This window comes from Mus caroli, unplaced genomic scaffold (genome assembly GCF_978045245.1).
Source record: "Mus caroli unplaced genomic scaffold, Mus_caroli_1 scaffold_19, whole genome shotgun sequence".
NCBI lineage: Eukaryota > Metazoa > Chordata > Mammalia > Rodentia > Muridae > Mus > Mus caroli.
In genome coordinates, this window is record NW_028227274.1 from 20,748,523 (window position 1) to 20,776,000 (window position 27,478).

At 39.6% G+C, this 27,478-nt stretch overlaps 1 protein-coding gene across 9 annotated transcripts in view; it reads left to right on the forward strand.

The window, feature by feature from the left end:
- The window catches only part of Dtna (dystrobrevin alpha), a 255,229-nt gene that overhangs the window by 36,849 nt on the left and 190,902 nt on the right, over nucleotides 1-27,478 (forward strand). The gene's annotated exons all lie outside the window — the stretch shown is intronic.

Here is a 27,478-nt window from a genome sequence, read left to right on the forward strand (position 1 = left end):
GGGAATCTATAAGGATGGCTGGTGACTGACAACAGGAAAGCCTGCCTGAAGCTAGGGGGAAGCTGAGTTCCTATCAGGCGACAGACAGTCAGGTGGATGGACAGGTGGACAGACAGAGTTCCTTCCACTGAAGCAGTGAGACTGGAGATTCAAGCGGCATTCAAGTAGAGGCCAGTGTAAAGGCTCTGAAGGTAAAGACCATTGCCACCCAATCCATGAGTTAAGCTTTATATCCAGAATCAATGTAAAAGTTCCTGGATTCAAGTACAATATGATGAAACTCCCCCCCCCCCAGCCACATGCTGCTTAATTTGGTTTTTATTTCCCTTCATCGCTATAAACATCAAGTCTTTAAGAAAATATGTTTATTTTTATTCCTTATGTTATTTTTACTGTGCAGAACCTTCAAAAATATATTAAACTGAAATGTTGGCACCAAACCCACCCATTTCTATGATTGCATTGTCTAGGCTAAAGGCCAAGCATTCAAATTGTATCACAGTATCACAGTTTTGTTCTTAAACATAATTTACATTTTACTATTGAAAAGAAATGGGATTAAACCTGACAATATAGCTTTGTGCATTGCAGCGGGCCCTAGAGAATCCATCCCAGCAGAGAAAGGGAGCTAAACTATGAGAAAAGCAATCCTTGACTTCTCTCTTTGTTCTACTGTTCAAAGCTAATTGCCAATATGAACTCATACTGTAATTGTTATTATATAAATCATAGCAGTCACATTGTATGCACTTTCATTACATAATTCATTAAATCTAGAAATGAGTATTCTCTTCTAATACCTATAATAATAATAAAAAAAACAATCATCCTGTGGGGGCTGGAGTGAAGGCTCCTCTAGTACAGAAGCAGAATTTCATTTCTAGCCCTCATGCCTGGCAGTTTCGGATTGCCTGTAACTCCAGCTCTAGGGCATCCAATACCCTCTTCTGAATTCTATGGGTACCTGCACTCATGTGCACATACCCCCATGCAGATACACACATAATTGAAAGGTAATAAAAATAAATCTTTTTTAAAAATCAGCTTCTGTCCCCCAAAGCCAAATTACCAGCACCCCACCTCCCCACCCACCAGTTGCTCCTTGCTTTGTCAGTGTGCTTTCTAATGTTCTGTCCTAGTTGTCTGCCTCCTACCATGGCTGATCTGATTAGAGGAGATAATGGGACAGAGGAAAAACAGATATTTTAAACCCACAAATAAGCCAAATTCCATTTGAGTACGTTGTTGCCTGGCCTGTTTCTAGTTGTCCGACTCACTGCAGAGGAATTCCTAGATGTTCTGGGCATACTTACATAGAGATGAAAGCTACAGAGAACAAAGGGGAGAACCAAAATGCCCACAGACCCCAGTGGAATGTGGAGGAGTTATCATTATTACAAGAATCTTTTTGTAGATGCCAATTATTTACGACAATTTATAACTTTATTATCTGAAGTATAGAGAATAAACATACACAGCAAGTGATAAAACACCTCTGAGGTGCTGGAGAGATGGTTCGGTGAGCATAAGAAGCGCTTATCGCACTTGCAGAGAGCCCAGCTTTGGTTCACATCACCCACTGAGGCAGCGCTTTAACTTCAGCTTCAGGGGCAACTTGACAACTCTGGACCCAGAGGGAACCACCTGCATACATAAGATGCACACACACACACATACACACACACACACAATTTAAAATAGAACCTTAAAATGATTTTCTAAAAGACTGGCTGAAATGTGGTCATCAGCTCAAAAGGCTGTCTGGGCTGACAGATTTTGCAAAATCTCTAAATTCCTAGAGTGAATTAAACACCTCCCAAAGATTTTTGTAGTCACTTGAGCATCTCTGAATTTATTTTTGAGTTTGGATTTGTTTAGCTGTTGTAGATGTGAACTTGTAACCATTAGGAATAGTCCAGAAATACACAACCCAGTGACTCACATCAGAATCAGAAGGGAACATCACGGTTTTCACTCCACTTCACCACCCTTTTTGTCTTCGGCCTAATATGGATATAAAATGTATCTGGCATTACTGTTTCCAGTGTTCCCGGGGCTTGCCAGAATGCTAAGACCGTTGCACAATGAGCCCTTTATTGCAGCAAATATAAAAAGATGTAACATTCTAAACAGCTCATCACATTCCTTCTCCTGTCCCTTGCAAACACAGCATATTTTAATATATAGTACATATTTAACTATGTTTTCAAAGTGGCAAATTTGTTCTTTTAATCATTACCCTTGAAGAGTTCTTAGTGCACATTGCTGGAGTTGTTAACCAGACACATTAATTTTTATCACTTTGACACTGAAAGAGAACACTGTCTTGCCCAAATCTCTCAAGTTTATTTCCTCCATAGATTTTTTTTACATAATATAGACCTTGCTATATTAAAAAGAATAATTTTCATTAATATGCACTATATAGCTTGTATATTCTGATTCTGAAAGATGTTAACAGATTTTTACATTGTGTGAAGATAGGAGTTAGCAACCAGAAGAGATGCATGATGGGCATGTCTCCAGGCAGAGGATACAGCAGGCAGAGTGTTGCAGGGCCACAAAGGGTCTAAGAGTCAATGATGGGGATGGTGGGACCAGAGTAGGTGAGGGCTTACAGGACCAATTTAACCTTTTGGTCTTTCAGAAGGCACAAGTGGAAACCTAAAAAGCATCGTATAGGAAGGGCAGTGTGGTTGCATTTTCCTCTTGCACCAGGTTTTAGTGAAGAATGGGTTGAACTGAAATGAGAAAAAGTGGATGAACTAATTAAGAAACTATTAGCGCAGAGGCTGGTAGGGGGTGGGGAGGTGGGGGAGTTTGGGCTGGGTTGGGGATTAGGGGCTTGGATAGGGAAGTGGGGGCTGGGATGAGGAGATTGGGGAGTTGGGGCTGGGATGAGGAGGTAGGGGAGTGGGGCCTGGGATGGGAAGATGGAGCAGGTAGAGAAAAGTGATGACAGAGCAGACAGAGGTTTGAAATGGATTGTGTAGACCCTGAGTGGGGCAGAGGAGCACATATGGATACCCATGCAGCATTAAGGCTTCTCATTCCACTAACTCTCCTCTTTCCAGGTGTTGCTGCTACAAATAGCCAAGGCTTCCAGCAGATCCTTAGGGAAGCTACATCCCACTTCCAGATTAGCAATAATACTAGGAAAATAGCAGGCATTGCTATTAGAACTACACTCTTGCTTTGATTTCATTTTTCTTTGCTAGAAGAAGTGAATTGGGGCTGGCCATAATTTACACCAGTAATTACAGCCCTTAGAAGAGGGAGACCTGAGGATCAAGAATTCAACATCAAGGCAGCTACTTCATAACTTCAAGGTCAGCCTGGGCTTCCTGAGAACTCGTCTCAAAAAACTAAAACTAAAACATAAATAGTAAATAAATTATGAAAATTTATAATTATATTGAAGGGCTCTGTAGACAAATATAACCTCCAAACTACCTTTAAAGTGTTTTTATTAAAATATTATCTTTACTAATATAGTTTTGAGACTGGAGAGCTGTCACAGAAGTTAAGGAACCAGCTTAGTCACCTGCTCCTACTCAGGTGGCTCACAACTACCTCCAGCCCTAGGACAGCCAACACCTTATGCTGGCCTCTCAGGACACTTGCACTTGCACGCGCGCGCACACACATATTTATTAAAACAAATTTGGACCATCTTTCATATCTTGTTAACATGGTATTGTTTATCCTGTTTTTATCCTTTGGTTTAATTTTAGGAAGCGATCCATAGATTTTACATTGTTAAAATGTATTCTTGCAGCCAGTGTTCTGCCTTTCCAGACTCAGTTCTTGGGATTCACGCTTTATTGGAGTTTCTCTGGATAGCCTCCTGTGTCTGTTCCACCCTGCCCCACTTCCGGTCCTTCACTCACGGATTTATCAGTCTGCATTTACCATCCAGAAAGCACACATCTTTGCTATTTCCCAAAGCTACTGGGAGTGTTGTTTCCATATCTGCTCATTAGCTTTTAAGATGGTGTGCTGATTTGGATAAAGGAATAGCATGAGCTCAGAGATAAACGTGGCCGCTTCTCGTGGGTCCATGCTGCAAAGTCCTGGCAGGTTTCCTGAAGGGATGCTAAAGCTGTGGCCAAAGAAATGCTTCCGGCATGTTCCTTCCTTCATTCTACTAAAGATAGAGCCTAATTTCCGGGAGTCTCTGCCAAAGACATTTACATGTGTTAAATGTTGTTCCAATTTTAAATAGTTTATGTGAATAATTTTCACCTTAAATGCACTATTTTAGCTAGAAAAGAGTGGAGAATATTCTTTAATTGCCTGTTGTGCTCTAGAGAAAAATGTTGCAGAAATAAAGATTTTTATAAAATAGATTGTATTATTTTTAATAAACAGCTTATACTTACAAGCTTGCCTTTTCAATTCTTGACTTTTGGGATGTCCCTCCTTTTCTCTTTCATGTATATCACAGATTACTTGTTATTTGGATGTAAATTCTTTTTTTAGAAATCTTCACTATCCTTTTTTGTTTGTTTTTTCTCTCCCAGCTCTCTCTAGTCGCCCAGCAGTCTCACTTCAGTACTATGCTGCCTCTAATCTAACACATAGACTTGAAAATCTTAAATTCAATTTGTTATACTGACTTCAGTTTATATATGGAAGTAGATCTAGTAAGACATAAACGTGGCATTAGCCTGAAAAAACAAATTCCAAGGTGCTACTTAGCATTCTGGACAGGTATTTGCATATTTACTTAACTCCAACTGGGCACTTGTCACTGTGTTATACAAAGAGCCCTTGATGCTGGAGAACTGGATCAGCAGGTGGTTCCTGCTTTGCCAGTGGACCCAGGAACTATTCCCAGAACCCACATGGATGGCTCACCGCCACTTGTAATTCCAGCTCGATGTGATCTGCAAGCACCACAACACACAGACACACACACACACCAAAAAAAAAAAAAAAAAAAAAAAATAGAAATAAACTGTTTAAAGGAAAATAAAAAGATCCTGTCACTATCAAATAAAGCCACGTGTGCAGAAGGACCCCCGAGTCAAGGAAGGGTTGCTGCCTTTGAGACTTGTTACTGTACAGATCTGTATCACAATACTTGCTGGCACCTGACACAGAAGAGGAAAGTTCCCACTTCCTGAAAACAATATTATTGAAGAGAAACTTTGACCTTCCAAACATCTAGACTTATGCCAAGGGACCTTTGCCAAGAGCCAAAACGTCAGGTGTACCTTCTACACCAAGGGTGAAGTACCGGCTGTGTGAGTGGACTCAGAGGCTGGGGAGCAAGTGCTTCACTCTGTGTGGCCTTCCCACACCTGCCTAGATCCTGTTTTTCCCCTAGGAGCATGATCTTTTTATAGCAATGATGGTAATTAGATCGTGTCCCTTTTAGACACTCTTAGTCATGTTCTGGACTCGTAACCAATATCTCTACCTCAAAATAGAATGAAAATTTAGTTTCTTGGCCTGTGGCTTTACTGTTCATTTTTCAAGAATGGGATGAACCTTTCCTGATCTTTGAGATCCTGTATCAGGCCCTGATGGCAATGCTGCTGCATCTGAGTGTTAATGGCTATCTGTTCTCATGTCACTTTCAGAATAGAAAATTAGCATGTAAAGGCAGACCGACCGTTGGTTCTGCTGAAACAGTGTTCTTTCTAGCAAAACAGCTACAGGAAATGCACTGTCAAAGAACAACTGTAAAATAAGAATTTGCTTCTAATTTGGGTGTGGTGGTGCACATCTTTAATCCCAGGACTCAGGAGACAAAGGCAGGAGGATCTCTGTGAGTTGGAGGCCACTATGGTCTACAGAATGAGTCCCAGAACTGTCAGGGCTACACAGAGAAACCCTGTCTCAAAACAAAACAAAAGAAAAGAAAACAAAACAAAATCAAAAACAAAAAGAAAGAAAAGGAAAGAAATTGCTTCTAAATCTTAATATACATTAACAATTGGTTATAACCCTAAGAATTTCAAGTCATTTGACTGTTTATTATTTTTACTTTCAACCTTCTCCTCATAGTTCTATTACAGCATCCTTTCATAGACTTAAGGCTCACCCCTCAGCTCCAGGCAGATAAGTCTGCCATCATCTTTTTCAGAACATAAACGTTTCATAGACTTCACACCCTTCCTCCAGAATGTCCAGTTTCTTGGTCACTCTACTTAGATGTATCTTATACGCTGTGGAAACCACCAGCTGAGGCAATGTGTCAGTCAGCGGTAGAATACATGCTTTGGACAACCATGAGGTGTCTGTTAGGTGTGATTGCACTGATGGTCTCATTTCCTTACTCGCAATACCTTTGTAAGAAGACTAGTCTGGGAATTAAATAAGATAAAAGTATTTCATTTGGAAAGTATTTAGAAAGTGCTTGGCATGATAAGCATGAAGTAAATATTTTTAATCATTACTAATTAGCAATTTTTCTATCTTAATGACCATAAACTGTATGCCAGCCACTTTTTGTTTTAAAGCTGCACTTTTCTCATTAATTAATGTAACATATACTTTAGTCTTTAGACAAAATTACATCAGCATGTCTAATCCTTGTCAAATCTGTTTCACAAATTCAGCAATGGATATTCCCAGCACTGGGATAGATGGTGGGGATGCAGCAACAGCTAGTCAAGGTCTCTGAAGTTAGAGATCCGCCTCGAGCCAGGAAAACTGGCAATGTTTAAATGATTACAGTATGATACAAGGGGACTGCGAGACGAATGAGCAACACAGAAAGGAAAGATACCAAACATCGGTTGTCTTCCTGAAAAAGTGATAGGTCCACCCTCCTTTGCTATTATTTCCTTATAAATCTAACCATGTGTGTGCTCATTTGCTATCCTCAAATCATGTTATCCAATCTAGAATACAGTTACTGAGTCTCTGTCTTCTCCAATATCTGTTCATCCATTCCATGTACAAATGTTTACTACTTTGAAAAATACACTGGATGTCATGCACCCAGCTGCTGTGAATACCTACCGATGCCTTGCTTGACACAAGCTTTTCTGCTTTTCCCCTTGATATCTACCATGTGCCTCTACTGCAGGTCTTGCCATTTGTACAGTACATGCACAGTAGCTAAGTTAGTACAGGAGTCTAAGACCAGGTGACCTCTGTTCTGGAGACTGAATGCCAGCCCTGCATGTTTTCAGCAGAGTCCTCACTCACACATGAGTCTAGGAGCTCAAAGTACTTAGTGAGTGTTCAAACGCTAAATGTAGTCTCTGCAACTGCTCCAGAGTAACCTTAGTTCAGTAATTCTTAATGACCCTGATGGATAGACAAACAGTTAAACTACTTGTTTCCAAGTCATTAAACTTGTATCTATTATAATTTCTCTTAAAAGTCAGTATATTTTACAGGATTCCATGATTAGCTAATAATATAACAAATGATATGCAACCAAGAAAACAGAGCACCTGAGAGAGAGTGATATGTAAAAGAAAATGGCTACTTTGGTCCAAAGAATGGAAAGTCCAAGAGCATGATGCCAACATCTGCCCTGATATGGCTATGGGCTGTTTACCTGTGACTTTAATGACTCATTGCAATTACGGCAAGTCTAAGAAAAAATGTAGACTAGACTTCACCAGTTGATGAATCACAGCAAGTCTGTCCCTCTCCTTCTCCCTCACCATCTCCCCCTTCCCCTCCCTCTCCCCTTTCCTTTCTCTCTCACTTCTCCTCCTTTTCCCTCCATCTCTCCCTCTCCCTCCCCTCCCTTCAATTCTCAATTCTACAGTCCTCTGCATGAATTTATGATCAGTATTTTAAGTGATTGCCTCTTTGTTTCCTAGGCATTCTCTTCTTGCTTCTGGTAGGTCCTATAATTCATAGTAAGTTTTATAGCTGAATCCTGATTGTGTCCACAGTGAATGGGAGATTGGAGGCTTAATTCTCTCCAGCGCACTGATCTACATGAATAAAAGGACAAGGAAAAGCCACCTAACAATGAGGATTTTTTTAAATGCCTTAGAGGAATGCATGCTGAAATATCATGCAGTTTTGAAATGGAGACTGTTAGTCTGTATCTTGTAGATGTCTTGCTCTGCTCTGGCCGGCTGCTCTTTACACATGGGAGCTCAGCTGCTTGAGCTTGCTAGACATGAAATGAACTATTTTGAGGGATGCTTTCTCTTGCCCATCACAGACAATGCACTAAAACCAACATTCTGAGTCTTTGAGAGGAAGTGCTGGGAGAATGAAGGCTTCTCAGGGAACTGTGGGTTTATTTATAGGTTGATTTTTCTCCATAATGCACCGGTCCACCTTCTTCAGCTTTCTCATCCGTAATTGCCCACCAGTTTCCCAGGAGGCTTATTAATAATCTCAAATAGCTGGTAGGACAGAGCCCGGTGAAAGTGAAGGATAAGGGTTTTCATGTTGAGTTGCCCATCATTCTTGTCTGTTTATTTGCTTTCTACCTCTTAGCCAATTAGTGTTCTTAAAGCACTGACCAGCTATTGAGTGACACTGGTCCACTAGGTACAGTGCATTCATGTTCCACATGAATCTCCAGATTACTCTGAGCAATCACTAAGAAGAATGAGTAAATGTGTTTAAAGGAAAGAAACAACAGATGCATGTTCATGCTCTGGGCCACCATACCATCCTTTGTCAACACCCAGTGGTATTCCAGGTTTCCAACGAATCTTTCATACAAGCTGAAAGAAAGTTGGATTATGAAAGCTAAGCTCAAATCGCACCATACTCTGAATCTGCAAACAAACTTCGGAACTTATATGAATATAGCATAATCTGTTTTCACTTTGGTACAGGGGAGGGATGAGCAGCACCCAGGTTTACCTGAGATCATTCCAATCTCTGGGGCCACTTTACCCCTCCCAAGATCCCCCAGCCTGAAAATATACAGGCTCTACTTCAGCCAATGTAGATAAAGGCATAGATAAATAACTAGTGTGTGTGTGTGTGTGTATTAAAAGCTATTACTGGCAGAGGAATACTCTTAACAAGCAGACTGAATATTTGTTCATTCTTCTGTCAAGTTTATTCATGTATTTATACTTCATAACTAGAAGTTTTATATCTTTTGTTATATAGATTTAGATACTTTTCTACAAAATACAAATTAAACAATCCATTTTCTGCCAGTTATCATTAATAGCAAATTATTTTTCTGGAAGTTGTGTTTTCCTAGTATGTTTTTTTTTAATTAGGTAATTTCCTCAATTACATTTCCAATGCTATCCAAAAAGTCCCCAATACACTGCCCCCCCCAGTCCCCCACCCTCCCACCCCCACCCCTTGGCCCTGGCATTCCCCTGTACTGGGGCATATAAAGTTGGCAAGTCCAATGGGCCTCTCTTTCCAGTGATGGCCTACTAGGCCATCTTTTGATACAAATGCAGCTAGAGTCAAGAGCTCTGGGGTACTGGTTAGTTCATAATAATGATCAGGGAAATGCAAATCAAAACAACCCTGAGATTCCACCTCACACCAGTCAGAATGGCTAAGATCAAAAATTCAGGTGACAGCAGATGCTGGCAAGGATGTGGAGAAAGAGGAACACTCCTTCATTGTTGGTGGGATTGCAAGCTGGTACAACCACTCTGGAAATCAGTTTGGCGGTTCCTCAGAAAATTGGACATAATACTACCAGAGGATCCAGCAATACCTCTCCTGGGCATATATCCAGAAGATATTCCAACCGGTAAGAAGGACACATGCTCCACTATGTTCATAGCAGCCTTATTTATAATAGCCAGAAGCTGGAAAGCACCCAGATGCCCCTCAACAGAGGAATGGATACAGAAAATGTGGTACATTTACACAATGGAGTACTACTCAGCTATTAAAAGGAATGAATTTATGAAATTCCTAGGCAAATGGATGGATCTGGAGGGCATCATTCTGAGTGAGGTAACATATTCACAAAGGAACTCACACAATATGTACTCACTGATAAGTGGATATTAGCCCAAAAACTTAGGATACCCAAGATATAAGATACAATTTGTTAAACGCATGAAACTCAAGAAGAACGAAGACCAAAGTGTGGACACTGTGCCCCTTCTTGGAATTGGGAACAAAACACCCATGGAAAGAGTTACAGAGATAAAGTTTGGAGCTGTGAAGAAAGGATGGACCATCTAAAGACTGGGATCCAGGGATCCATCCCATAATCAGCTTCCAAACGCTGACACCATTGCATACACTAGCAAGATTTTGCTGAAAGGACCCAGATATAGCTGTCTCTTGTGAGACAATGCTGGGGCCTAGCAAACACAGGAGTGGATGTTCACAGTCAGCTATTGGATGGATCACAGGGCCCCCAATGGAGGAGCTAGAGAAAGTACCCAAGGAGCTAAAGGGAACTGCAACCCCTAGTATGTTTTTAACTGAAGAACTTGATGTATGTTGGAAAGATCAAAGATTAGTACTTACAAGCACTGCACTAGGTTGGTGAGGTAGAGACAGGAAGATCTCTGGGGCATGCTGACAAACCAGCTTAGCTTGCTCTTCAAATTCCAGGCCAAACAGAGTCAGAATCAAAAGTAAACAAAGGTGGATGGCACCTAAGGAATGACCTCAAGGTTGTCCTTTCACCTCTACATAAATATGCATACATGTGCACATGCATTGTACTGGCTGGTTTTGTATGTCAGCTTGACACAAGTTAGAATCATCAGAAAGGAAGGAGACTGGGTTAAGAAAATGCCTCCATGAGATCCAGCCTATTGTGAGTGGTGCCATCCCTGAGCTGGCAGCTTGAGCAAGCCATGGGAGTGAGCAAGGAAGCAGCATCCTTCCATAGCCTGCACATCAACCACTGCCTACAGATTCCAGCCCTGCTTGAGTTCCTGTCCTGACTTCCTGCAGTGCTGAACTATAATCTAGAAGTGTAAATCAAACAAAGAAACCCTTTCCTTTGCAACTTGCTTTTTGGTCATGGTGTTTCATTGCAGCAATGGAAACCCTAAGACATGCACCTACTATACATATGGGTCAATATACATATAACACACATGTATATACATAAACATACAGGCAAACTTTTATTTTATTGTAGTGTGAAGAAAATCTTTCAACCCTGCCATTACAGAGGTTGACCTTGGCAAAGATACTCATTTACACAAAGAAATCAGTAGCTTCATTTTGTTATTATTCTTAAACTTGTCAACTCTTTTTACATTTTGAGTGAGCATATTATGTGGCTTTGCATGTACACACACATATGTTTGTTTATACTTACAAGCATGTGAGTGTTTCTCACACATGTGAATCAGCTTGCTGAAGAATCGAATATCTGATTTGTTCTTGGAAATAAATCTTCCAATTAGAATTCTGCCATTAGAAAATTCTTGCAGTTTTTAAGTCCCTTTTGTGCAGACATGCTTTCTTGTTTCTTTTATTTCGTGACATATTTCAGTCACGAAATTTACTCACATATTTTACTGCTCTGAATAGTGTTACTAAAGTCGGCACCATCACAGATTGGCAGGCTTGCCAAGGTGTAGTCCACCGTTTGTTGAGATGATTCATCTTGGTTAAGCCAGCAATGGTGGGAGCAGCTTGGATTTTTGTCTTCTGCACTTAATGTTGCTAGGAATCACACTGCAAGAGGGGCTTTTCTTATTTTAATAGTTAAGAGTTGGACTGCACTTCCTCTTGCTTTGAAAGCATTAGGTGCGACAAGGCTAGAGATGGGCTGCTCCTCACCACTACCCCTTCCTGAATGTCTTGTTCGGGACCCAAGGATGCTCACTTCCTGCTCTCTGAAGTCATCCCAGCCCTGTCAGAACACAAAGGGAAGAGAAGGCCTTTAGTAGTGTGGCCTCTGTTTGTTTCCTTCAGAGGTGCTTTATTAACAGTCTGTGAAGTCGTGGACTATATAGGAAATTTATATGCAGTACATTTCTTGGCTCTGAATCTAGAATAAAGCAAACAAAATTCACTAGTTGTTAAAAAATCTATTTTTAAAAAGTACTATAACACAGTTATCTTAAAATGTAGTGAAATAAAGCCAAGTATATTCTGCATAATCTTTCCATATTTGCATGCTTTCCTCAATATTATTTTAACCCCAGTCACTGGAATCAGATATTTAAAGGCATTATTGTACAAACAATGTATGCTCTTAGCTTCATTAAACCTTTGCATATTTTTCAGATTTGAGCACATTTTTATTATGAATAAATACTTGTCAAGAATTTAGAGCTAAATCAATCATGGTGATATACAACTGACATTCTAGAATGAGAGAAGCTATTGCAGGAGGACTACAAGTTCTAGATCAGCATGAGCTACATAAGAAATTCCAGGCAAACCTGCACTACATGCTACCAGTCTTTAAATTGTTCTACTTAGAAAAATTTGAAAAACATACCATGTATTATAGATCAGTAAATTTCCTTTCAATGTCAAAACAGAAAGGACCCCAAATGATCTCTATGAAAGTGAGCAAGTATTTTGTCTACTTTAATACTTTATGTAAATATTTGTATTATACTGTTGCGGCCCGCCCGCGGTCCACAACACGAACGGTTCACTGAGAATGGCAGTTCCCTGCAAAGAGAGGAATCTAGACGGGGCGGAAGAAACAATGGAGTCAAGACAAAACTCTGATCAAGACTCAATTTAATATTTCCAGACACTCAGTTTATAAAGGAAGGGGGAGGGAACCCAATTTCCCGCCAAGTAACTCAGGGTCCAGTAGCAGGACGAACACGTGTGTGCCTCCAGGCAGCAGAGGGCAGGTTCCAGCAGTGGGCGTGGCAGGACGAATGAGCCAGTAGCTCCACCCTTGAGCAGGCAGGTTCCAGGCTGGGGGGAAGGGAGGCCACATTTCCCCCCATTAGATAACAAAACAAAAATAAAAAAGGGGTGGCCTGTGGCAGAAAAATTATCTATGTTCAATAGTTCTGCCTGAGTTCCTAGGGCTAAAGAAAAAACTTGTTTCCGTGGGGTTTCCTAACTTTTCTAATGGTAAACTGTATCTGGCTGAGACTGTCTTAAAAGCACTGACTGAAATACCAGCACTGGGCTGTAGGCTCTGACTTTATAATGCTAATTAGTGCTGAATAGGTAGCTACCTGTTTGCCTTTTAAGTAGGGCGTTGGAACCCTGGCTGAGTTTAGCTAAACAATTTTAGAATAACACTGAACTGATAATTATCCACAATTTTGGGTGACAGGCAGGGGAACAGTGAGAAGAGATTAAGACTGGCTGGCTCCTAGTACAAGGCCAATTGGCTTTTTTATTTTTTGGGTGGGAGGCAGTGAAGGGCCTGCTCTTACAACAGCAAGGTCTCCAATCTCTCTCCCCCCTATTAATTAAGTTTAAATAGGCAATGCTTAACAGAGGTGATCAAATGATTTTCTCATCCGTAGATGAGTGGGCCTTAACCTTGACTTGGGTGGACATTAGCCTGATTCCTCCCGTGAGCATTGTAACGACTCACATCTGTGGCTCTTGGTATCTTTTGGGGAGGGGAGGCAGAGCCGTAAGTATTTTTAGTGTTTAGCTGGAGTCAGATACCAACCTCTTTCAAATCAGGTGTGTCGCACAGGGAACTCAGAAACGGTCAAACTGGACCTTCCCTCCGCAGTAATCTCCTGCGCCAAGCGGTACCCATACCGTATTCATATGATTATGAATCAGTATCGCAATTCTGAGTTATTGCGAGGTCTCTATATGAGACTTGTCAACCTCAGATTTAGCAAGGCCTAGACAAGAATTATGTCACTATTAACACCATTAATTTTGGTTAAAATAGGAGCTGAAAGTCTTTCCTCTTCATCCCTGTTATTCCCAGTAGCCTGAGGAACTAAGGACACCTTGCAGTAACAGCAAGGGTGAAAAGCCAGAGGCCAGTTAAGGGACTAAGCCTATATCTATCAAAATAAGAACTAATCTTTGTAAATATATATGAAATTTCTACTTCCCTAGCTCTCCTGGTAAATCTAAATCTTATCTTAGACTGAAAAGCCAAATGCTGGGATGTCCCTGGAAGGGAGATTAGCAGAACCACCTGTTTGCTCTTAGGGGCGGGGCGGAGAACTGGAGAATGTAGATTGACCTGCTTGAGAGAAGGAAGAATACTAAACAATTAGAGTGTAGTAATGTAAATTTTCTGTTTGGAGAAGTCAAGGTACTTTATTTAGATGCAAATTGTAAAGCTAAAGTTAATCTCCAGCCTCTTGTAGGGGAATTGGCTCAGAGGAAACAGTGTTTTTTGAGAGCTTCCACTCCCAGCTCAAGAGGAATTTTAGTCTTTAGAATGATACTTACGAGGAGAGACAGAATCTGTGTTTACCTGACGAATTAATCTCTCTGGTAGCCACCGTGCTTCATCTTCATCTCGTGAAAAAACACAAACCGAGCCTCTTCCCCAGATTAGAACTGGATCTGGACCCTTCCATTTATTAGTCAGGGCGTCCTTCCATTTTACCAATGCATAAGAATTAGAAGTAACTGGGTGCCAGTGGCGTTCCGCTGCAGACTGACCTTTAATGTCAGTTTGCAAAAAGTTTAGGACAAATAAGGTAAAGGCAAGGTGAGCCTTTGGTGACCTTGGGGGAAATGCTCTGAATTAACTTTGCTAGGTAATTTAGAATATAGGAATCTCTAATAATTGAACTGAATATTAGACCAGTCTAAGATTGAGTTAGAATGGCTGGTCACACTGAAGAAGAGTGAAAAATCATTATGACTCTATTAAATGACTAATTTTACTAGGTCTGAATATACAGTCTCTGATGTACTATTGCCATAAAGTTAAAAGGCTAGAAGCTAGTCTAAACTGGAAAAATGACAAGCAAGGATGGATCTAAAACATGAATTTAATCTTTTAGTCCTTTTAATCAGGACACTGAGTTAACTTACCTGTCAGCTCAGCACACGAATTACCAATATGCTTCTGTAGAGTTCTGTGGAGAGAACCTGTCTTTCCCTTTCCTAATAAGGTAGCTGTTTTAGGATCAATCTATAAGCCAATAAGTAGATCCTTTTAAGATACTAAAAAGCATTTATTAAATTTGACATTTTAATCTCAAATTTTGAAAATAAAGGTATGTTTTAAATAGTGTGCATGGAAATGCACTAAATAGTATATATGGGGATACAATTTCTCTCTTTTGTCTTTTAAGAGGTTAAAGTTTAAAATTTTACAATATCTAACCTTTTGAATTAATAACTTTTTGGACAAAACATTTTAAATATTTGGCTGTAAAGGGGCAGTGACTAATCGCACTTTCAATTATTTTTCTTAAGGAACGGTTGTAACTAGAAAGCTTGAAAAGTTATTAAGAGTCACACGTGCATAATTTATTTATTTATTAACTAGAAATATGTATAAGCAATTGTAAATTTGAGAATTAATAGTATCTGAGGGACGAACAATTTTAAGTAATTATGAGCTCAGAGATATAGCATTGACTATTAATATATAAATTAAGGTTTGATTGTTCAGCATTTTAAAACACCATCTACAGCACACAACCAGATTATTTGTGCTGGAATAGGGGCAACTGTGTGTCTTAAGACTCCGCTCCACAGCAGCTAGTTGGGCCCACGTGGCCAACGATCGGCTGGGAGGATGAGAAAAATGACTTTACAATAATGTTTTTTCTGGCCAAAGAATTGTCTTGGGCACAACTAATTTTTAATTACCAATTAACAACAATTATAAAAGCTTTCTTTATTTTTTGTAAAACCTTTTGCAGCAAATCAAAACACCAAATAACAAAAGGATACTGTCTCTGAATCTTTTGGGTGAGAGCAAGGATTTAAGGTAAACTTCCCTTGAGAAGCATTAGTTAATAAAATACTTTCCACTTAGGAAACAATATATACTGAAAGATTAAAACTTTTGGCTTCTTGTAAAGAAGCAGAAACAATAAACATTTTTCTTACATAATGTAAAGCTATATTAGCCATACATAGAGGCAAAATTTTCTAGTGATTACCAGTTTACTAGAAGCAAAAATCTTTGAATTTAAGCATTATTTTAAACATTTGAATAGATCTGCAACACTGTTAAAAAGAAATTTTCTTGAACACAGGGAAAAACATTTTTAGGCATTGTTTGCAAAACAAAAGAAAGTTCACAAGCCGCTCTGGGACTGCCCAGAGCCCTGTATTGACTCAAAGGTAAAATACTTTTTAATTTGAGCATTAATCTTAAATTTGCAATCAAACTGCAAGCTGCAGTCAATGGAACAATGGCAGTTTTAACCATAATTTTTAAGTTTTTGTGCAAGGTTAGGATAATATCTACAAATTTGGGAAAGCAAAACCTATGTTTAAAACAATTTATCACTGTTAAAATCAATATTAGAAGCATTACTATCATATTACGAAGTTTGGATATCAATTAATACCTATGAATACCTATTAAAGCAAGCTTTAACGCTTTAATAAAGAGGCATTGCTTTATATCTTATCTTAAATTTTACTATTTAGGATAGGAACCACATTAATCATTATCTAAACTAGAAATATCTTAAGAGACTCAGCCTCTAGGGCTGCCTTAGGCCACGTGTCGGAAGGACTCTAAACTTGAGTTATCAAATTTAACATTAACCATCTGTAGCAATGTAACAATTATTAATTTTAACCAACAACTTATGAGCTGAATGCGAAAACATGCAGAACACATTTTCAATAAAGAACCAAATGAAGCAGTTAATTTTAGACCAATCAGAGAATATTAATCTTTGTAGCTACAATCATAGAATAAAAAAGCACTTTACCATTGTCAAACACATTAATCATGAACCATTTATCAGATTCGAAACTAAGAGGCTGTGTACTCGCTGCTTTTTCTTAAAACGAACATTTTTTCCATCAGGGGCCCTCCTGCCACGTGTCTGGTTTTTGGCTGAAACACGTGGCAGCTCTCGGCCTTGCAGATAAAGTTTTTTATACCATTTTTATTATCCAACATAAAACATAGAACATTCATTCATACAGACTGGACACGAACATACATGAATTGAACACGAGAACAGATTGGTGCACCAGACATAAACAAGACACAAAATGGGGCAGAGTACTCCTGCTATTTGGGACAATTTCCTCCCTCATGATGCAGTTTTTATAACTGCGGCAATCCGCCTGTATTAATTTCCTTTTAATAAACCCTTTCCTTTCTCACACCTAACAATGTAGCTTTTTTCTAGCCACGGCCTACCGCCTGTGCCTAGCTCCTCTTAAGCTTCACTGCTGAACCTAAGTGAACCAGCACTCGGGCTTAACGCTGTCTCAGCTTAGCCCATACCTTCTCCGGTATGAATTTCCTTTATCCTTAAGCAACTCCTGAAAACTAAACACAATCGCCTGATCCATGATTTTGAACCCTTCTTTCTTCCACCTAAGCAGTTTTCTAAAAAACTGCGGCACACCGCCTGTCTCCGTATCTAGTTCCGATTAACGAAACTGCTGACCCCAAGCAGAACCAGTGTTGGGTCAGCACTGCTTCAAACTTGTTCGTATCCTACCGCATCCCCAGCAACACTCTACAAAACTGAATTTTTTTTTTGGGCTAGCGCTAGCATGTGTACCTGTCCGTTGCTCCGATGCTCCTCCGATACGAAGATTCTTTTCTTTCTTGTGGAGCTCCACACAGCAGTCGTTTCTCTTAGCATCTCTCTGCCATTCTTCATGTCCCAGTTCTGGCGCCAACTGTTGCGGCCCGCCCGCGGTCCACAACACGAACGGTTCACTGAGAATGGCAGTTCAGGCTGAAAGAGAGGTAACTAGACGGGGCGGAAGAAACAATGGAGTCAAGACAAAACTCTGATCAAGACTCAATTTAATATTTCCAGACACTCAGTTTATAAAGGAAGGGGGAGGGAACCCAATTTCCCGCCAAGTAACTCAGGGTCCAGTAGCAGGACGAACACGTGTGTGCCTCCAGGCAGCAGAGGGCAGGTTCCAGCAGTGGGCGTGGCAGGACGAATGAGCCGGTAGCTCCACCCTTGAGCAGGCAGGTTCCAGGCTGGGGGGAAGGGAGGCCACATTATACTACTTGTGATGTTTTAATAAGGAAGAAAAATGTGACAAGACTTTGAAGTATTAGCCAATTAATTTTTTTAGAAAAATATTCTCTTAACTTCAATCGAGCATAGTAACTTTGGCATGTCACTGTCTGGAGGGGGAGGGAGACATGACCATAGCAAACTTATGAGCTATTCTACAGAATTTTCCCAAAGGACTGTCATGGACTCGGAATCTAAGGGACACAATAATGCTATTTGAATGTGACAATGTGGAGAAAACAGTATGTGGATCCGAATGGATACCATGTAGAATTCCTTCCTTTCTTCAAGCTACTGCAGGAGCCATGCTCTCTGCAATTGATTTATAGTTTTTATACAGTGACTATATCCATGAACAACTCTCCACCAAGAATGAAACTTCTGCCTGGCTATTTATTTTTTTACCATGATCATAATAACTAAAACCAGAAGTTCATATTAAAATGAATAAAAGAAAATTAAGGATAGGAGGTAGATGACTTTGGAGCCCCAAACTGATTTATTTTCTTCTTTAGGACTCCCAAGTCTTCAAGGTATGTGTTGAAGAACATGAAAGGAACAAGTGGGTGGCTCCAGACCAAACTAAAGCAAGAAAAATTAGGGCACATACCACAGGACAGGAGCTGGGCAGGCATGGGAAGGCAGCGGGGGACAGTAAACAGGGGCAGGAGAACAACTGAGTAGCAGTGGCATAGTCTATTCAAAACAGCACAGTCAAGCAAACCTAGAACTGTGACTTCTCACTGATTGTAGCCAGATCAGGTTCAGACTTTACTATTAGGAAACTTCTTATTAGAACAGCTATCTAGCTCAGTGCGTATGACGCTTCCACACCATAAGCAAATCTTTCTCAGGGCACCCAACCTAACACAGACCTGGAATGTTTAGCAAGGTGCACCAAGCCATTTCCACAAAGCTCACTGTCCTTTTCTATGTGCAGGAAGGAGATAAATGGGTCTTTGCATCTTAACAGCAGCCTTTGTTTCTCAGTGAAGTGGCTGGAATTAAATGAGCTCTGGGGCGTACTCCTTTGTGCTGGGACCTAGAGCTGTCTATTGGCAGTTCAAGATGGCTGCCTGCACTGGGTTGGCTGAGATGCCTGGAGTCTCTGAGTTAGCACAGTAAGGGAATGCTGAAGTCTGTTTGTATGTCAGTGTCTACTATTACCTTCAATTTTAATTTAATTTATTATTTTCAAGAGAGAGCAAGAGAAGATACAGGGAAGAGAGACAGTGTGTGTCCTCTATGGCATGCATGTGAGTTTCAAAAGACAATTTTCTGGGGTTAGTTCTTTCCTTCCACCATTAGTTCCAGAGATTGATAGTAGGCCACCAGGCTTAGGTGACAGCATGCTCACCTACTGAGCCATCTCACTGACACTCAGGGCTCACTCTTATGGTTGTTCTTCTTAACCTATCCCACATTCATGCTAAGTGTGTACAAGTGTGTGTGTGTGTGTGTGTGTGTGTATGAGTGTGTGTGAGTGTGATTGTGTGTGAAAATATGTGTATATGAGTGTGTATGCATGTGAATGTATGTGTGAGTGTATATGAGTGTCTGTGTGTGTGTGAGTGTGTATGTATATGCATGTTCATAAACACCATATTAGAGAAGGTAATATCTATTATCTTCTAAAGCAACACTGCCGAAGTTAAAATATGAGCAATATATGTGATCCTAAGACTTTCTAGATGATACATCATAAATAAGTAAAGCAAAATAAGTGAAAGTAATTTAAATAATATACTTTATCTAGCATAATATGTCAAATGTCATTTCTAACATATACAGGATATACAAAACTACCAATGAAAGTCGTTCTTGTTCAGTACTGTGTCCGTGAAAATGGATATAGATTTTACCCTGAGGGCATATCTCAGTTCAAACTGCCCAACTTTCAGCTAACCCAGAGCTCTGTGGGTTCAACTACCTAGATTACGGCTGGCTCTTAGCACAGAGATGCCTGGTGTGAATTGCTACCTTCTGACATTTCAGCTCTTCAACTGTAATGTTTCGTTTTACAGAAGAAAACCATGTGTGTAACTACTTTAATGCAGACTGTAAGTCACACAAATGCTCACACATATAAAAATGTGCAAACAAAATTCAAATGTAGCTACTGATGACCTGTATATTTCCTTCTAAGTTAACCTGGAAAATACAATGAAAATACAATGAGAATACATACATATTTCCTCCTTCTGATGACTTCTGAAAGCATGCATGTGCTCTCCCACGTCTTAAGTGGTTTGTGTTGTCAGAGCCACTGACTTGAGGCTCTGGGTGGCTGTGATGCCCAAAGTAATCATTTGGCAAAATGCCAGTAATGGCCACCTACCACATCTGAAAAGCTGACCTTGTAACAATATCCACATTCTCTTCTTGTTTCTGCTGACATACTCTTAACCCAAAAATTGTTTTCAAAATGAAAGGATAACCAAGTAGTTTTGGCTTGTTAGATTATCTTTTAGTGCCAATGAGGGCGAAACATCAAAGACATGAATATACAATGGGAAGCATCCTTGGATGTTGACATTTGAGCTACAGGCATGTAATACTTGGAGACAGTAATCTAAGATGACAAGGGTATCTAAATGAACAGGGATAAAGGTCCCTGCATTACTGTATTACTGAATTAATTTAAGTTCAATTTAATTTTTGAAACCTGAGAAATTTATCTCATTTCTACCACACTAAAAATATTTTTGCTGAAATGAAACTTTGTAACAAAGAATCAAAGATCCTCTCCATTAATTAGTAAGTGCTAAGATACTATTTAATACTTAAAACAGGGATCAAGTTAACAGATACCGCTCTAGTTGGTGAGTAAGTTGATCGTTGGCACTGAATTCATCGGCTTACATAAAACTCGGCATGCACTTCCCAGCTGGTATGAGGTATTGCTGGCCCTGCAATCCAGCTCAGCACAAGCTCTTAGAGTCTTCTCTGTCTGATGGCAATATTTCATGGAAGACATTTCTGATGAGTTAGTCCTTGGCCTTATGGGAAAAAAAGTGGCTAGGGTTCATTGTGATCTACCTACGTTGTTATAGGGTCAGGCGCTGACTACTTCTCTCCCTAAACCTGGTGCAACACACAGCAAGTCCGTGATAGAAGACTAAGAAAGGCACTAAAATGCAGTATTTTGTGTGCATCTAGCTTTAACTTCTAAGAAACATTTCCCATGATTGACTATACAAGGATTTGTAAACTCAACAAGCAAGGGTCAAAGTGTCAAGTTTATATTCAGCACAGTTTGAGACAAATGTATCTTCATGGTTCTAGAACTCTCAGAGGAAATGTCAGACAAAAATTTGAGTCTGGGTCAGATAAATCAGTTCCAACAGCTGTTGTCCATATCTGCTCTTCATCTAACTATAAAGCTGATAACCACATCTTTGCCTCTTCATCTCAACAAATGGTAGTATAAACATTAGCAATCACAGCTAACATTACCACATGATCACATCACGTTTCATCTTGGGAAACAATTCAGTGAAGAAAGTCTGGTTTAGAGGTGCAGTAGTAGGAAAATGTTGGTTGGGGTGATAGGTCACTTGTTCAAAATGAATAGTGATTAAATCAAGGAGAAAGTCACCAATGAGTGGCTCTGTCCTACTTCAGAGCACCCACTCAGCCACCCACTTATGTCCCTTCCTGCTAAAGCAATGCTTTTCCAAGGGAAGGCTCCAAGAATCATTCATGGTTGCTTGCCACTGGAAATATTTTAACAATAAGCCGATCTAGTTTTCCTTCTGTATTATGTGGACATTGTCTCAATGACATGAGACAAAAACGAGAGTATTAGTGAGTAAAAGTCTTGGAACCATATTACAAATTAAGGTGTCACAGTCTCTATGGATAGTCGCTATATTCTTCACTACAGTGACTATAAAGAGGGACAAGGTATGCAACAGCAAAGATGATGTCTTGTTAAATCTTGCAGCTTTAATGCCTTTTAATGCTTTTGATCATTGAGAAGAAATGCAAAGTGGGCATGAAATACTTTCCAATGATATGTTAAGATAGCATCTTTGTATTCAAGAATAATTGCTGTGGCATGAACCATGCCAGCCACATCTTACACAGAAAACATGTTTACTTGAAAGACCAATTGGCCGACTAACTTTGATTACTCAAATATGGAAATCTGACAAATACTTTATTGAAAATAATTGAAGTAAGTTCAATACTTCAGGGAAAAACTTTCCGCCAATGATGAAATTCAAATCTTCCGTGGATTGGAGAAGTTTGGGGGGGAAGCTGACATCTGCTGCTATGAGATTGACAGCTTCCCAATTCTGGAAATTCTGTTTTAATGAAAGGGATGATGATATTAACAAAAACAATTTTTATTGTTAAAAATGAACTGTATCAGCATTTAGAATGTTTATAGTGCTGAGAGAACCAATATTTTCCGAGAGAAAAATGCATGATCTTATATAATCTTACACAGACTAAAAATCTATACAAACCATGCCACCCACCATAGATTTTGTGTAATGAATGAGTCACTCAGTTTTTTCACTGCTCTTAGAATGCATACTATGAATAACTCAAGAAACAATCTGTTGTTGAGTTTCTATGCCTATTATATCAAAGTCAATGAATGGTGCTCAACCCAGAGTCATACAGACAGGCCGAATTAAACTCAGAGGAAGTCATGAATAACAGAAAGTGGTTTGTCTCAAAGAAGGAGGGTCTGGCAGGGGTCGGAGGGAGATGGGGGTAGTAGTCAGAATCTTATATGCACATGCATGAAACTATGAAAGAACAAAGTTTATTCATACAGGAAACATGCTTCGGTCTTAGTTTAAAAGGATGTGATTTTTTTTCTGGGCTACTTTCCTCATGGCTGTAATCAAATACTGGAAAAGAAGCAATTTAAAGAGAGAACGGCTTATTGTAGCTGGCAGCTTGAGGGATTATTCCACCATAGCAGGGAAGATGACAATAAGAGTGGGAAGCCTACTTGTCACCTTGCTTCCTCAACATAAGAAATCTTCTGTGCCTCCATCAGCCCTCACTTTAAGAAAGTCCAATTATCTCTCACTATATTTTTCTGAATTATTTTTCTTATCATTACACTATATGGAAAATAATATGACTGTCTTATAAATGAATTTCTAGATAAATTTTTCGATTTCTACATTACAATGTAGAATAATGCATTGACAGCCATAGCAACCATTTTCTGAAGTTCTTTAGGTCTTCACAAAATGTTTGAGAATCCTTGATACTACCTCCCTTAATTCCAGAGTAGCAAAGCAGTTTGGTGACATAAATAAGAGGGAAATTCTTCTCTTCCTCCTTTAAAAGGAATGATTTCCTCTGATTCACATTCAAAGTATAGATGAAACCCTTATTTTCCATCAGGTGAGAGACTGGAGCACATGGTACACATAAGGCCACCTGTCCAGGCAGAAGTATACCCCTGAAGGACATGGGCTAAGATAACCCAAGAATCAATGCTTTTTCATTCTGTGACTTCCACCAAAAAGTACTTCCTTGTGTTAAAAAAAAATACCTACCCATATTATGCATAAAAATACATTTCTCCTCATGAATCCAGATTCGAATTGCAAAGAACAACTTACGAATCTGGTTTTTAAGCCACAAAAATTGCATCAAATAAGTGTTCCATGCGTGCACCCACATGGGCTTTGTAGTAGAGTTTTATACAGATCATGAAGAATGAGGTCACAGCTACATTCACTCCCATGTGCTCAGCACAAGCTTAACTCAGAGTATTTGCGGAAAGCATCCTTGTTAGCATGCAAGCATTTACTTTTCTCTCCTAGCCTTCTTAAATGCCTCCACTGTAAATGATAAAATATTTCATAAAATCATTTTTGTTTCAAATTTTGCTTTATGTTTTTATAACCAACTTTGTCTTTTTCTCTCCCTCCCTCCCTTACTTCCCTATACCCCTTCCTTCCTTTCTTCTTTCTTTCTTCCTTGGTTTCTAGTTGTTTTGACAGTTACACAATAATAAAATCAAAACATAGTTATGCTAGGTCAAATTGTAGCATTAATCTCTTAGAAGTATGTTGTGGACTTCTCTGTCAAATGAACAGACATTAACTATGAGCAAGATTTGAAGGTCATCTTTTAACAGGAGATTTCAATAGAATCTGTGTTGTGCCTGTATGCGGCTAATTAAAAAAATGTCTTCTAAAAAATTAATTAGACTAATCTTTGACACACTGGTTCTTAATGTTCACAATCCAACTTCATTTTCTTTGGATCAATTTGAGTAGTACTGAGTGGCAAGAGACAAAAGGCTGAGTTGGATATTTTTTTTCCTACTCAAGATAAAGTGTATTAATCTTTTCTCTTTGCTGGGAATTAATTTCAGCATAGGGGTGTTTCAAGACCTAATGAGTTCCTCACTATGGGGAGCTTTTGCTGGCACACAGCTCTCGTTTCACATTGCCCTTCGTAAAAGATTTTAATCTTAAGGAAATTTAAGATACATAAATCTGATACTTAGTGAACAAACGAGACTTCCATTAGTTTTATGCTTGTGCTTTCCTTAAAAGCACATGAGAGGCTAGAGAGATGACTCAGTACTTACGATAACTTGCTCTGCAATCATGAGGACCAGAGCCCAGATCTCAACACCTGCATAACAAGCTGGGTTTCCCTGTAAATGAAAGGAGGACCACTGGGGCTTGCTGGCTTCCAGCCTAAAGGATGAGTCCCAGAAGGGCAAGAAGAGAGTAATAAAGGATTCTTTCTTCTAGCTTCCACCCCATCAAATTGGTACATTGACCACCCCCATACAGCACCTACACATAACTCAGACACATTCAAGTAAACAGATAGATAAGTGTCTGTTTTAAAGAATATAAAATAGAGTAGTCAGTGTTTTTCATAATTTTGGTGGGGAGGGCCCCGATTTTTTCTGGTGTGTTGATGTTTTGGCATACAGAATATTTGAACTCTAGAACTTACTACTACAAAAGGTGCACTACTATCAAGGTTAAATGAGGGCCTTCTGCCCTGCTTTCAGGTGGGTTTAAAGTTAATGATGACCTCACTGATGTGTTTGTTCATGTAGCAACTGCTTCTACAAGCCTAGTGTGCATGAGCTGTCATTCTGTGTATCCAAGCTATTGTGGAGAACAAATTCCCTATCTTTGTCAGGCATACCCTTACTGTGAAAAGAAAATGAATAAATAGTGCATCAGACAAAGGGGATGCTACACAGGAAAACATTCATAAGTAAAGAATAAGAGAGTATGATTTCAGGTAGAGGGCTCAATAGGACATGGGCATGAATGATGTGATTCCATCTCATGCTTACCTATGTCCTATTAAGGTAGAGGGGACCACTTGTTCCAGTCATGTGTAATGTGTACAATGGATTCTCATTTCTTGCCAAATTAACCACTGCAAAGGACAATGGAATCTCTGGTTTGATTAACATCATTTTTTTTTATTTTTGCATGCCTTTAAATGGTCCATTCAAACCACACATGCTAGTATTTGAGGTAATTCCTTTAGTAAACAAAAATGTGCCTCCTTCAGCTTTTTTTTTTTAACACCATGTGCCTAAGATAGGCCATCAAAAGTTAACAAAGTGTTTCTTTTGTGGCAGGCTGAGGTAAGATACTGACTTCTACATCCAACCGGAACCCTGGCTAGAAGTTTCCCAGGAAGCTATGTAAAAGAGATAGTACTCATTTTATTTTATGCATGTATGAGAGCGCCTGACTGAATGAGTGAATGTGTGTGCACCACATGTGTGCAGGTGCCACGGAGGTCAGAAGAGGGTATAGGAGCCCATGGAACTTGAGTTATAGAGGGTATAAGCTGCTAGACATGGATGCTGGAACCCAAATTTAGGGCCTCTATATGACCAGTAAATGCTCTCAACTTCTGAACCATCTCTCCAGCCCGAGATGATATTTTTATTTGATGTCCTAATGCTAAATTTTAACTTCTACTCACACAAGAAATTCTGAGTTTCTGAGTTAGGCAACCTAGAATTTAAGTTAGCTGACCTATAATTTAAATAAAAATATAAAGAGAGAAAGTTATCATTTTCTGTTTCCACCTACTGTTCTTGTAGTAATGTTGCTTTTCAGTGTCCTGTAGGCTGTAACAGACCAAAGAATAGGATTGATGACTGTAATTCACAGTGACTTGGGAGGCAGCCACTTTCAGGTTCAAGAGTGAAGAGAATTGTCTGCATTCCATTCCGCACATGCTGGGTGTGCCACAGGGACCAAAAACCAGTAATACAAGAGATTGATGTACCCATACATTAGACACTGGGATTTAATCACTGTCCATGAGATGCAGGCGGAAGCAGGGCCACTTCTTGGTGGAAGAAGAATGGAAGACACTAAAGCCATCTTAGAATCAGTATATCATCCAAAGTAGAATGTTTATTAAAGCTGTGAATCTCAGTCAAGGTAAGCCATCTGTTAGATACTTCAATGCAGTGACTCCATGAGTGCTGTCTGGTCTCCTCTGAGTCTGCTGCAATCAGAGGTGACCAGGGACCAAAGCAAAGGCAAGCATGCAAAGTACTCAGCCCAAGAGTAACAGGGAGAAACAGAACCCCAAGAAGCCATTAGTGACTTTTCATCGTCAATTAAAGCTATACATAAACTCATGCATCTGTGTGGGATATGTGATCATGTATGTATGTATGTATGTATGTGTATATGTATGCATGTATGCATTATATAGAAAATACAAGAGTGTGTTCTAAGTGTCTATTTATTTCCTCATCCCATGGTTTGCAGCAATATTTTTATTAAGGTCGGGGATAATATTTTACCATGTAGCTAATTTCCAAATACATGAAAATTATTGGTGTATCAGAATACTAATTTTTCAAAACATAATTATGGCATGTACTTTAAGAAAACAAAAAAATAGCAAAGTAGTTCAACTATAATGACACATTTAATTCCAATAACGCCAGAGTGTAGGTTCCTAGAATGCTACAGGGCAGGGATGGTGCACGCTGAAAGACACAAGGGTTAATTGCCCTATGAGGAATTATCTTCTACCAGTAAATCTTAAGAACAAATAAGCAAGGCTGAGAATTCAAATTAGAGGAAAGAAAAATTATGGTTAGACAGTTTTCAATGTGGATCCAAAATCAAAAGGCATCTGAAGTCAGGACAGAAAGTGCAAATCACTGTGGTGGGCATTTTAGATATCCCAGGTGAAGGAAGTTAAAGAGGAAAGAAAAGAATTGATTGGCACTGGGGCGGAAGGCTCCCAGCATCCTCTGAGATCCTTGTTTCCCTTCCTTCCCTTCCCTTCCCTTCCCTTCCCTTCCCTTCCCTTCCCTTCCCTTCCCTTCCCTTCCCTTCCCTTCCCTTCCCTTCCCTTCCCTTCCCTTCCCTTCCCTTCCCTTCCCTTCCCTTCCCTTCTCTTCTCGACACCTTAGTCTGTGGCTCTCTTCACTCACTTGCTTTATCTCAGTACATGGATCACAGAGCTTTAAGGTTTCTACT